Below are 12,919 nucleotides of genomic sequence, written 5' to 3'. Positions count from 1 at the left end.
AGTGTTTCCAGGTTGTACGAGTCGTTTCTACAACCCGTACAAATCTCCACGAGTTGTAATATTGACCCATAACTTCTGATGGTCTGATAGCCTCTAGTAAAATGGTCATCACTTTTTACTCCAACTTAAAATGAGGCAAATTTGGTGAATTTGGAAAGAAGACTCAAAGACCTTTAATTTTATAGGTAATGGGCCACCTAATTCGTTATATTCTAGGATATATGATTGTTTGAAGTTGACCCAAGTAAAATCTTATGTCAAAACTCAATAGGTAAAAAATCTTTCAACTCACCTTAGTGCTAGAGGATTATTGTGACGCTAATTCACTTCAAATACCCTCAAATAATAAAGAATTAATCATAACAATTATATTACAATATAATTTATTGGGTTTGGGCCTATATGCATACAAAGAATTGTTCGGGTCTTAGCTAGAAATATTTGGGGTGTTACATTTTTAATGAGAAAAAAATAATTTGTACATGTTTAGGGAAATTAAAATAACTCTTCCAAAGAGTTATAGGAAAAAAGTACCCTTAAAACATAAAAGGGACGTCGTTTGTCTTAGGCAGTGGAGTTCGCGTCCTCTCTGCATCGCGGAGCCATCACGGACTTCTGTCAGGATGGAGCATCTCTAGTAAAATGGTCATAACTTTTTACTCCGAACTCCAAATGAGAAAACCTTGGCAGCGTTGGAAAGAGGACATGTAGATATTTAATTTGATAGGTATGGGCCACCTAAATCGTAATATTTTGAGAGATATAGTCATTTAAAGTTGAACCTTACAAGATCTTATACGAAAACTTAATCAGTAGAGGATCTTTGAACTCGACTTAGTACTAGATGTTCCTCATGACCCCAATTCTCCTCAAATATACTTCAAATACTTAGAAATTGATCCAAATATATATATATATATATATATATATATATATTTGGATCAATTTATATATAATTAGAAGTCATCAAATTCGGGCCTATACACATAAGAAGAATGACTCAGGTCTTAGCTTAAAATGTTTTGGGGTATAACATCTTGAATTTGAGAAGCTTCATGACTTGAAGACTTAGCTCAAATTTAATGAGCTTCATGGCATGAAGATTTAGCTCAAATTTGATGAGCTTTATGACATGCATTTTAGGCTCGTGCGTCAAGGAGCATGTCAACTTACATAGACTCTTTAATTTTAATTTCGCATGAAAGACTGTACTCATACTCAATATCATGTATAGTTTCTTCATAAGGATCAAAGTTAAACAACCCTTGATCTCCATTTGTAGAAATATTTAGTTCCATATCATGACAATGATTTGCTAGTTCTTCAACCGTTTTAGGTTTTATGCCTTGTAATATGTAATAAAGATCCCAATGCATACCTTGGATGCATATTTCGATCGCAGAAGTTTCACTAAGGTGATCTTTGCAGTTGAGGCTCAAGCTCCTCCAGCTATTGTTGAAGTTAATGGCTTGATCATCATTCCTTTGGCGGAGGTTAGTAAGCTCTATAATTCTCACAACACACCTTGTGATATAGAAACGCTTAAGAAATTATTGTTCCATCTGCTCCCAGCTATCGATGAAACTAGATTCAAGATCTAAATACCAGTTGAAAGTAATTCCTGTAAGAGATCGAGCAAACTTCTTAACAAGATAATCACCATATGTTCTAGCATTATTGCAAGTTTTGACAAAGTGTGCTACATGTTATTTCAGATTTTCCTTGCCGTTGAATTGCTACAATTTAGGAGGTTGATAGCCAGCATATATCTTTGGGACTACGGCTTTACATATGTGAGCGGAGATTTAGATGTGGAATCAGATTTATCTTCGATAGCCTCCATGATTAAGTCTTTCAATTGGTCAACAGGAATCAGACCTTCGAAAGACACTTGAAACTCCTTGATCGTTGTTTCTTTTTTTGTGAAGGACTCTCTTTTATCTTGCGTTTCATGAAGCTTCGCACATAATTGAGTGGATTCTCCTTTCTCCATATTCTCCATCATATTTGTCAACTTGATAATTAGGATGTCTTGAACCTTGATGTGCTTTGATAGGCTTTCAACTGCTTTCGTCAAATCCGCAAGTTATTCTTCCATGGTGGAAGTTTCAATCACCTTCGCTTGCACAACCATCATAGAGGATTAAGAATAACGTGAAAAATCACTAGGATAGACCTTGAATTGAGAAGTGACATAAGGGAAGATCGGATCATATCTAGTGCTTAAGACATCATCGACTTCATACATGAAGGGATCATTAGACTGATGATATTATTTTTGTGGCAGCCTTAGTCGATCCAAAGATCTTTCAACCACCTCAACGGCGTTTTTCCCTCGTTCTAGCACATATGATAGGATATTTTTTCTTTTGGAGAAGATAAATTGAGAACATGAGATGACTTGGACGGTGCTTGATGCACTTGTTGTTCCCGTATTAAGGCTTTACTCCTTGTAATTCGGCCAACAATTTCCATGGCAATGTTCAAGCCATTTGTGGAGTCAACATTCTCCAAAGCATTGGATTCGGAGCCGATATTCATTGCAATGATATTGATATTTTTTAAATCTTGAAGAGAGAATTCAAATTCAATAGTTTTTGTGGATGCGGATGCGGATGCAGATACATATGCAGGTGTAGATTTCGAGTTGACCTTCTTGGAAGCATCTTAGTGTTCTTGAACTTTAATTTTTTGAAGAGATGAGAGGTAAAGATTATCCCACTGGGTGTACCAATTTGTAAGCGACTAAGTTTCGTTCCTGAAATATAGTGATCAAGAAAGGAAAAATAGCAAGCAAATAATAATATTTATATTTGAATATGTGAAAAAGTTACAATCTTTATGAAATCTTAAGAAAAAAAAATGTAATCCTCTCATTCTCCTCTTCATGATTATCAATTCAAGAGTCTTACTTCGTTCTTGATTTGATGGAATGTTTGTGGCTCAACACTTGGAGATGAAGACTTCTTTGTATGCAGAAGACTTGCAGATTACCATTGAAGAGCAAGGATTCTCTATGTATTTCTGCGGATTCTTTCTTTTTATTTGTCTATTGTTTGGTCTTATGAAGACCCCTTTATATAGGTGTGAGCTAGGATTTTGGAGGTATTTTAGTCTTCAAGTAATTTTAGAGGACATTGGGCCTGAAGAGCATGAGTTGAGCTCGTCTTGTGAATTTAACAGAATGGTCCAAATATAATTTAAACTTTATTTAAGTTATATAATTTTTACTTAAATATTGATCCAACTTTATTAACCAATAATTTGACTTGATCAATATATCATGAATTTAAGGATTAATCCTAAATGTAATATGAATTTATCAATAAAATTTCAGTGTCTACAGATACATTTGTCACGTAGAGTCAAAATCTATCTTAAGGTTCCAAATTTGACCATTGGACTTCTACCTGTTATATCTAAAACTAATAAATAAGTGTTTAGGTATGTTTACGCTACTTGGACATTAAATAGCATTTTGAGCTAATTAACTAATGCGAATATGTCTTTGAGGAAAAAACTTTAGGTGCCATTTGGTCCCAAATTCCCAAATATTCTTTGCAAATTATTCAAGTTTTGGTGAAGCTTAACCATGTGTTTGGCCACAAATTTACCCAAGTTTTGATGAAGTTTCAAATAATATTATTTTGTACTTGTAAGTTCTAAATATTATTTAAAATATTCATAAGTTTGTGTTATCATTTTTTAATGAACACGTTTCATTAAAAAAATATTATAACATCTATATATATAATAGGAGAGGTGATAACGCCTACGTGTCAGCACTACATAAATCAGATTTTTTAAATAATAGAATTAAATAATAAATTATTTAATGAAAATTTATCATATTTAAATATTAGTTTACGTGTGTGATCTTTTTTGTGGGGGAAGTTATCAAATTTTTAAAGTGAAACATTTTAACCATATTTCCACAAACTCCTCCTTATTTATTGCAAAACAAATAATAATAATAATAATAATAATAATAATAATAATAATCTATATATAATAGAAGAGGTGAAACCGTCTATGTGTCAATACCACTACTTCTCCACTTCTCCCATTTCCTTTCCTCACACGAACAGTTTTTCCTTCCCTTCACCTTCTATTTCTCTATCTATACATATTCATACCCATTAATTTGAGTTTATATGTAATAATGATCATTCAAATAATTTCTCAGGAACATGCTGATCACTTTTTCTTATTGATACTGTTTTATTTTGTAGTTATTGGTAGGTTAAAAATTATATTTGTTTACTGATTAGTTTTGTTTTTATTGCTGAGAAGGGAAAAAAGAACCACAAATACTTTTGGATGCCTACAATTGCTCCATTTTCCTTTGTTCTCTCGACATTTTGTGAGATTATCGTCTTTCATGAGGAAAATTTACATTATGTCCAAATTGTGAGTATTTGATATAATAAATCATCATAGTTATTGATATATGATTGATTTTTTTTACTTTTACCTTACATTCGATCTTATTGTAATATCAAAATAAGATACGTTAATCCTCCATTAATAAATGAGATTTACTTCAACGATGAATGTTCAACCAAAAATTAAATGTGCCTCCAAAGCAAACGCATATTCAGACAATGATTCTTTTCACAAAAAGCAGTGAAGAAGAACGTCGGAGTTTATGTGGAGGTATTTAATTATGGTATTTTTTATCGTATCACTGAAATTCATATTTTTATTCATTCTTATTTCATGAAATTATATTTAATTAAATGAAAATCGTCCCATTTTGTAGGATTTAACAAGAGAAGAGTTTGCTAAACAACTTGCATTATGCTTTGCAAATTTTATAAAATCAAAATATTATATATAATTGCACATGCTTTCTGTTATAATCAAAATTTTGTTTAATCTACTTCGCGTCTATAAAAATTATATGATTGCTAATGCAACAAGACACTGCAAAGATTCTTTATGTGTTTTGTATTTAAATAAAAAATAAAAAAAATTATATTCTTTGTTCCATGAAAAATAAAATTGCAAAGGGAAAAGTGATATAAGTTGATCATTAGTGTTTATCTTCTCACTGAATTTTTTTCCAAATATGGAATAAAATGAACCCTTCTATTGAAGGAAAAAAAATAAGTTAATAAATGTTATACTCCAAAAATTCTTTTAAGCTAAGATCCGAGTCATTCTCCTTATGCGTATAGGTCCGATCCCGATGATCCCTAATTGTACATACGTTTTAAGATCAATTCTTAAATATTTAAAGTATATTAGAGGTGAATTAGGGTCTCGAGGAACCTCTAAGTCGAGTTCAAAGATCATTTACCGATTGACTTTTCGTATAAGATTAAATAAGGGTCAACTTCAAACAACCATACCTTTCAGCATATTAAGAGTTAGGTGTCCCATGACCTATCAAATTAAAGGTCTTTCAATCCTCTTTCCAACCTATCATTTTTCCTCACTGCGAGTTCAGAGTAAATAGTTATAATTATTTTACCAAAGACTATCACTGCAGTAGTTTGGGTGATGGCACGGTGCGCCACTATAGAGCCAGTAGAGCGCCAAAACTAGTTGCAGTAGTTTTGGCTCGGGCGCGGTGCGCCACTATCGCGCCTACAGTCCCCTGGACCCATTTTTCAGATTTTTCTTAAGGAAGGGCATTCCGTACTTTTACCTATCCTTCCCAAACCTAACCTATTATGTTTTGGAGACTAAAAATCCCCCTCCTAGGGGTATTTTCTTCTCATTCACCCTTAGAACCTTGGAGAAAAGAGATTAGAGAGAAGAAGAAGAAGAGCTAGGTTTCAAGCCATTCCTTCAAGTCCTGATTTTTCTTCAAATTGCAGGTATGTAAGGCTAACACAACGTTCGACCGAGTTCTTTCACGTGCTCCTTCATCTTTATTGATTCGAGTTGCGTTGAGTTGGAGCTTTCAAGTTCCTTGAGTTGAATTCTTGAGTTATCTATTGTCTTTTAGGTTCCTTGTACATATTTAAAATATGTCTTGATGTTGTTCATAGGTTGAGTATTTGATTTGGATGCATGTTCTTGTCTTCATTGACATGAACCCTAATTGAAGATTATATTTGATTTTCGAGCATTGATTGTACAAGAGTTTGAGTTTTCACATAAGTTAAATTTTTTTCATTATTTTGAACATGAATATCTTGAGCATAAAAGATGATTTTGAGACAGAGTTTTAATGAGTTGTGATTGACTTTCAAAAATATATTTTTGAATGAACTTGATGATTTGAGCATGAGTCGAGCCCGAGTTGAATTGAAAGAGTCTTTAAGATTTTAATCGTTTTGATCCTGATTTCACTATGCATTATTTTGAATCGAAATTGCATGTTTTCAAGAGATTTAAAAGAGTTGAGTATTTAATCTCAATGAGTGGATTGGATTGAGTTGATTTGAAAGAGCATAATGATTGAGATGAGATTGAGTTTCGATGAGAGTCCAATGAAACTAGTTAAAACTTTTGATTGAACTAATTTGTTTAAGTTGCATGAGCATATTGATTTTTGAGAGTAGTATCGAATAACAAATTGAGGTAGAGTAAAACTCAATAACTACGTAGGCAGCATAGGAGGGGATTGAACCGTTAAAGTTGAATGTTTCCCTATTTCATTGTCCCGAAAAGATAGGACTTGATTGATTGGTAGATTAGTCCTTTACCTTGGCAAGTATTGGACGGATGTGGCAAAAACATCGTTTCGTTGTACATCACCTATTATAAGTGGTGGATTGCTATCGATAAAGAAACACTTCCAGGTTGTGCATGAAAGTATTTGACATATTTTGAACAAGTTGCATAGTACTGAATCCTTCTTAAAATATTGTTATATTTTATACTTGTATATCATACTGAGTTGGATGAGTTTCATTCTATCTTGAGTACCTTTGATGTATTGTTATTTTATTATGTCATATTACATATTCGTACATTCCACGTACTGACGTCTATTTGAGTATACATCATTTTATGATGTAGGGACAGGTATTAGAGATCATCAACAGGCACTTCATTGAAGATTTATTTCTTTCCTGATAGTGGTGAGACCTCCTTGCCTTCAGAGGGATCATATTCATTCTTATCATTGCTTATGAGTAGTTTTTTTGAGGTAGCCATGAACTTGTCATTGACACCATCTAGATAGTAGATATAGAGGCTTCATAGACTAGATAGTGATGGACTTGTTTTGATGTCTTTAACTCTTGATTAGTTTTCTTTCAAACTATGTTTCTGGTTAGAATGATGGAGATTGATGATTGAGTTAGCCTACTAAGATTTATTTTTCTCTTAAACTAAGTCTTCCGCTGAATGAATAAATATATGATCAGGCTAAGTGGTTTGCTTGGGAGCCAGCAATGGCTTCTGAGTGTTGACCACGCCTAGGGTACCCTTTTGGGGCGTGACAATAAACAAATGAGAGGAGGGGTTAGGAGAGTGGTGAGAGAAAGTATTTTGTTCACATTTCATGTTGAATCTTATTTTAATGCATCTTTTGTTGATTCCTCATTTTCCTCTAAAATAAACTTATTTTTTAATTTAATGTTTAATTTTAGGTGCAAATCAATATCTATAAAATCAAAGCATTTGATGAAGGAGATCAAGCTTATCTACTGATGAATAGGGTTGTTCAAAATCGATCGCTACCGATAACCCAATCGCAAAATTGGCTTATTGGCTTATTGGTATTGGGTTATCGAATTAGCGGGTGTGGAATGGATTTAAATTTCATAATTAATGGATTATCGGTGTGGGGGACAGATTACTCAATTTTGTTATTGGGTAAACCGTTAACCTGATAATAATTTATTATATTTTATTATATTTTTATCCCTAAACATATAAAATATGTATGATAATTATAATTTGTAAACCTCAAAATAAGCCTCAATAGGCCAAACAGGTCAAGCCCATTTAGAGTATAAGACATTAGACAACAACTATATTACTATATCCTAATTTTACCTAAACCTAAATAAGAGTATAAGACTCTTTCCAGTTGCCACCTCTGTCTCATCTCTATTCTCTCATTCTCTCTCAGTCTCTTGTAAGGCCAAGAGGTGGCGCCACCCTGTCTTCTCCTCCACTAGACTTCCTCTCCTTTCCCTTAGGCCGCCGAACCTCCAAATCTGTTGCCTCCCTCTTCTCTTTCCTCCCCTCTACATCTATCCTCTCGCTCTCATCTACTGTCTCCAGTGAAATTTCACCGCGGAGACAATCAAGACCATTTTTGTCTCCGGTGAAACTTCGCCCTCATCTACTGTCTCCGGCGAAAGATCCGTCTAGGTTTGTTTTCTTATTTTTAATTTCTCATTTCTGTCTATTGATTTTCCAATAGGTTCTTTTGATGCATGTTTACTCTTGTTGTGAATTTTGGCTAAAGCATGAATTTCTTTGAGGTTTCAGATCTTTGGTTCACTTATTCTTTATGTTAATGTGCTAAATCCTCACTTTATGTCTAAATTGGCTTCGAATCTGCTTTGATTATTTCTGTTAATTTTGGTATGTGTTTCACTGATTTTGGCGTTATTAAACTATTGGTATAAAATTGATTATCCATATCGTAGCTTATTTTTGGGTTGTTGATTGAAGTACAAAGACTCAAAGTCTTAAACTTCTAGCATAGCTGAACAAAGTCATAAGGTGATAGGTGAAAGTGAGGCTTCAAATGCAATAAGTCATGCTGAGATAACTCTGTCAACTAGTGCTAAAAGAAGGAGAAAAGGGTCTGTTGCTTGGTATCATTTTACAGAAGTTGAAACTTTCAAAGGTACGAAATCAAAATGTAGCCATTGCTATAAGTTGTACTATTTTAAGTCAAGAAATGGTACGTTGACTCTTCTTGGTCATTTGTTGACATATCCTAAATTTTCTACTCCTCTTGTTGATAAAAAAAACAATCAACTATAGGCTTTAAATCTATTCTGGGGGGTAGTCAAGGCGATGTAGTTGTTGTCTCTTGGAAATTTGACCAAAAAGAGTGTAGGAAGGCTTTATGTCGTATGGTAATAGTTGATAAGCTTCCTTTTAGCTTTGTCGAAAAAGAAAGTTTTAAAGAATATATGAAAATGGCTCAACCTCATTTTTGGATCCCTTCCCGTAGTATTGTAACTAGGGACTGTTTTAATCTGTTTAATGAAGAAAAACAAAAGTTGAGGAGGTATTTTATAGAAACAAAACAGAGAATTTGTATTACCACTGACACATGGACTTTTATAGAAAGAATCAATTACATGTGTATCACTGCCCATTGGATCGATAGTGATTGAAACATGCGCAAGAAAATACTTAATTTTTGTCCTATTATTAGTCATAAAGGTGAAGATATGGCATATGGTATTAGTAGGTGCTTACGTGAGTGGGGGATAAATAAGATCTTTACTGTTACATTTGATAATGCAAGCTCAAATGATGTGACAGTAAAAGAATTGTCTAAGCAATTAACAAAAATAGGAACTAATTTGATGAACGGTAATCACCTTCACGTGAGGTGTATGGCTCATATCATGAATCTTGTTGTCCATGATGGTTTAAAAGAATACTCTTTGTCTATTGAATGTGTTAGACATGCAGTTAGATATGTTAGGCAGTATCATGCGAGGTTAAAAAGATTTCAAAAAAGTTGTGACGATGAACAACTCAGTTGCAAAAAATCTTTATGCTTAGAAGTTCCAACTAGGTGGAATTTCACCTATTTGATGTTGAGTAGGGCTGTTGAATTTGAGAATGCATTTTCAAATTATGCTTCCCGTGAAATTGGCCTGAGACATTATCTTAAAAATTCTTATGTTGAAATTGGAATCATTGCCGGTGAACTTTTGAGTAGTGATTGGGTTCATGTGAAAAGAATTACGGGATTTCTTGAGATATTTTATCTTCTTACTTTGAAAATATCTGGATCCGTTATGTTACGTCAAATATTCATTTTCTTAAAATTTGTGGGATTGCTGTTTATTTGAATCAATTGATGGCAAGCGAAGATACTGGTTTAAGCGATATGGCAAAAAAGATGCAAGAAAAATTTAATAAGTATTGGGGAGATCCAACAAAAATGAACAAGATAATTTTTATTTCGTGTATTTTGGATCCTTGTTACAAGCTTGAATCAGTTATCTATGCACTTGTAAAGATGTTTGGGGAAAAAGGGTCATCTATACAAGCAGAAGTAAAGAAGTACATGACTTCATTATTTAGCGAGTATGTAAAATCCAACTCAAAAGGCAGTGTGCTTGCTCAATCTTCACCTTGCTCTTCACTGGACACTTCTACTTTTGGGCTTTTTAGCAGTCAAGTAAGTACCCAAAGTATAGGAGAATCACTCATGAAAGATCTAAAGAACTATAAAACAACGAATTGAGGTGTGGATGATAGAACAGAGTTAGATAAATATTTTGGTGAAGAAACTGAGGATGATAGTAAAGAATTTAACATCCTAAACTGGTGAAAAATGAACTCAGCTAGATTTTCTATTCTTGCTGAGATGGCTCGTGATGCATTAGCTGTACTAGTTTCAAGTGTAGCATCTGAATCTGCATTTAGTACGGGAGGACGTCTTCTTGATTCATTTAGGAGTTCATTGACTTCTAATTTAGTGCAAGCTCTAGTGTGTCTTCAAAATTGGCTTCGAAGTGAAAAATTAAAATAATCTGTTAGTGTTGAGGAAGATCTTGATAATCTCGAGCAGCTTGAACAAGGTAATGATACTTTTTATTATATTTGTTGTATATTATTGTTATAAATGGTTTATACTTATTACATGACTCATTATGATAATTTTCTCTTCAGATTTAGCCAGCGCTGGGAAAGACCCTACGGCTACTGTAGTTGACATATAGTACAAGGTGACTTTCATAATGTTCTGTTATGATCTTGGTTAGAGATGGTTTGAGGATTTACTTTAGAAAAAAAGTTCTAACTTTTAGTATAAATATATATTGGTGGGAACTAATGCACTGGCTACTCCTTTGTAATAGTGAGTACTCTCTTTGTTTAACATACATTGTTGACATTTGAGAATTGTTTGATTTAATATGATTTGTATTCATTTGTTGAATGTAGGAGAAGAATGTGCTTCCACAAGAAAAGAAAGACGAGCAGAAAGTTGTGGATGCTGCATTGCTCAAGGCCATCGAAGGAATTCCTGAATTAAAGACGTATTTGTCTGCAAGGTTTTCATTAAAGTCAAGCATGAAACCACATGAGCTTTCTTTTAAAGGAAGAACACACCTACAACATTTCTGTTGAAACTGATTTTTTGGTAGTACTATTTTTCTATTTTCTACGGTTTGAACTCACGTTAAAGGTCATATTGAGTATTTGTTGAGTATAAACATCTTTAATTTGAATTCGCAATATGAGAATTTTCTTGTTTATGCAATTTGTTTTCTTTAATCTTCAAAGCTCAGTGATATGCTTTTCTGACATGTCAAGATTTTCCTCTGTATTGAAGCTACATGTTACCAAGATGTGTGTTAAGTTGTGTGTACTCTTCTTGACTGCCATGGTGGCTGTAGCTATATATGAATATACTGTGAAGTTTAGTGGCGGGTTGTTGTTAATCTGTTCACATATCTGCTTACCTAACTTCTTGCATTGTGCATGCCTGTTGAGAAGGGGAATTGAAGTAAATGGCAGATATTTTACATGTTACCACCGATACACCGCCCGATAACCGTTCGATAATTGCTAATCCGATACCGAACCAATTGATATCTTATAGGTTGGCTAGCGGATTAATACTTTTAAAAGATGATAACCATTAAGTCAAACCGTTAAACATAATAATCCGTCTGATCCGCCCGATAAGCAACCCTGATGAATAATAAAAAAAATTATATATATATATATAATCTATAACTGTTTTTCAAATATTTCGTCTCTCAACTCTAGATGAGCCTATTTTTGTGGAAATAATTTACATTCCCACAAAATATGCCTATATAATTTAAAATAAAAATCATGTTTTTAATGTACTCAACTTTTAAACTATTTTATGATTTAATGTAATGCTTATTAGTTATAACTTTCACATATTTAACTTTGATATGGATATACAATTCCTGAACTCAAAGTATTTTTTTTATAGTGTAAATTTACTAAATGACATTAAATATTACATATTATTATAATTGAAGGATAAAATCTTATAGGCCTATTGTTTTGAAGGTCGCTAGGACAATTCAACTTTATCATAGATTTTATGATTTTTTTAATTTAAATATCCATATGTGTGACTTCAAAAATAAACAATTACGTACCATGAAAAAAATATTAATCAATTTACAAATTTACATATTTTTAAATTTCAGTTTTTAATATTTTAAATCCCCCACAAACCCTCACCCACATACGTTTTCCATTTGCTCAATAGAGGTGAGCAATATATTTAAAAAGCAAAAAAAAATATTCAAAACATTTTACATAAAGCCAAATAATTAGGGAACTGTTGTTTGAAAACAGTAAAACAGTTTTTTTTTGACGTCTTCAATAATTTCTTTGCTTCGATTTACTGTTTACTTATCAATTGCGACAAAGCCACCATGTCGACTTCAGATGTTTTATTATTTGTTGGTATGTTTGATTTTGACTTTTTCTTTTAGGTACGCCTTATGTATTTGTCAATTGTTTTGTCAATAGAATACTAGATTTTGAATCCATGAATGTTATTATGCTCTTCAATTGCCAAAAAAATAAAAATACCTATTAAAGCAAAAGTGTTACTGCATTAACTTTGTGCTTGATAGTCGCAGTGAAGACAATAGATAAAGGTCAACTTCTTCCTTTTGTCTCTTCTTATTTCAATTTTCTGTATTTTCTTTGCATATTTTACTCTTAATGAACAAAGACTGTAAGGTTATCCCGATAGACAACTTTACGACCCGACATAAGCTCTTGGTGATGGATTTAAGGATCAAGATGACGAGGA

At 32.9% G+C, this 12,919-nt stretch overlaps 1 non-coding gene across 1 annotated transcript; it reads left to right on the top strand.

The window, feature by feature from the left end:
* The first annotated feature begins 11,498 nt into the window (after positions 1–11,498).
* LOC129901777 (small nucleolar RNA snoR109) lies at positions 11,499–11,589 on the top strand. Its single transcript, XR_008769950.1, has one exon. It is a non-coding gene; the product is annotated as a small nucleolar RNA snoR109 (small nucleolar RNA).
* The last annotated feature ends 1,330 nt before the right edge of the window (positions 11,590–12,919 follow it).

Source organism: Solanum dulcamara, chromosome 8, assembly GCF_947179165.1.
Source record: "Solanum dulcamara chromosome 8, daSolDulc1.2, whole genome shotgun sequence".
NCBI lineage: Eukaryota > Viridiplantae > Streptophyta > Magnoliopsida > Solanales > Solanaceae > Solanum > Solanum dulcamara.
The sequence above is the reverse complement of the archived record's forward strand: the minus strand, read 5'-3'. Positions and strand labels throughout refer to the sequence as shown.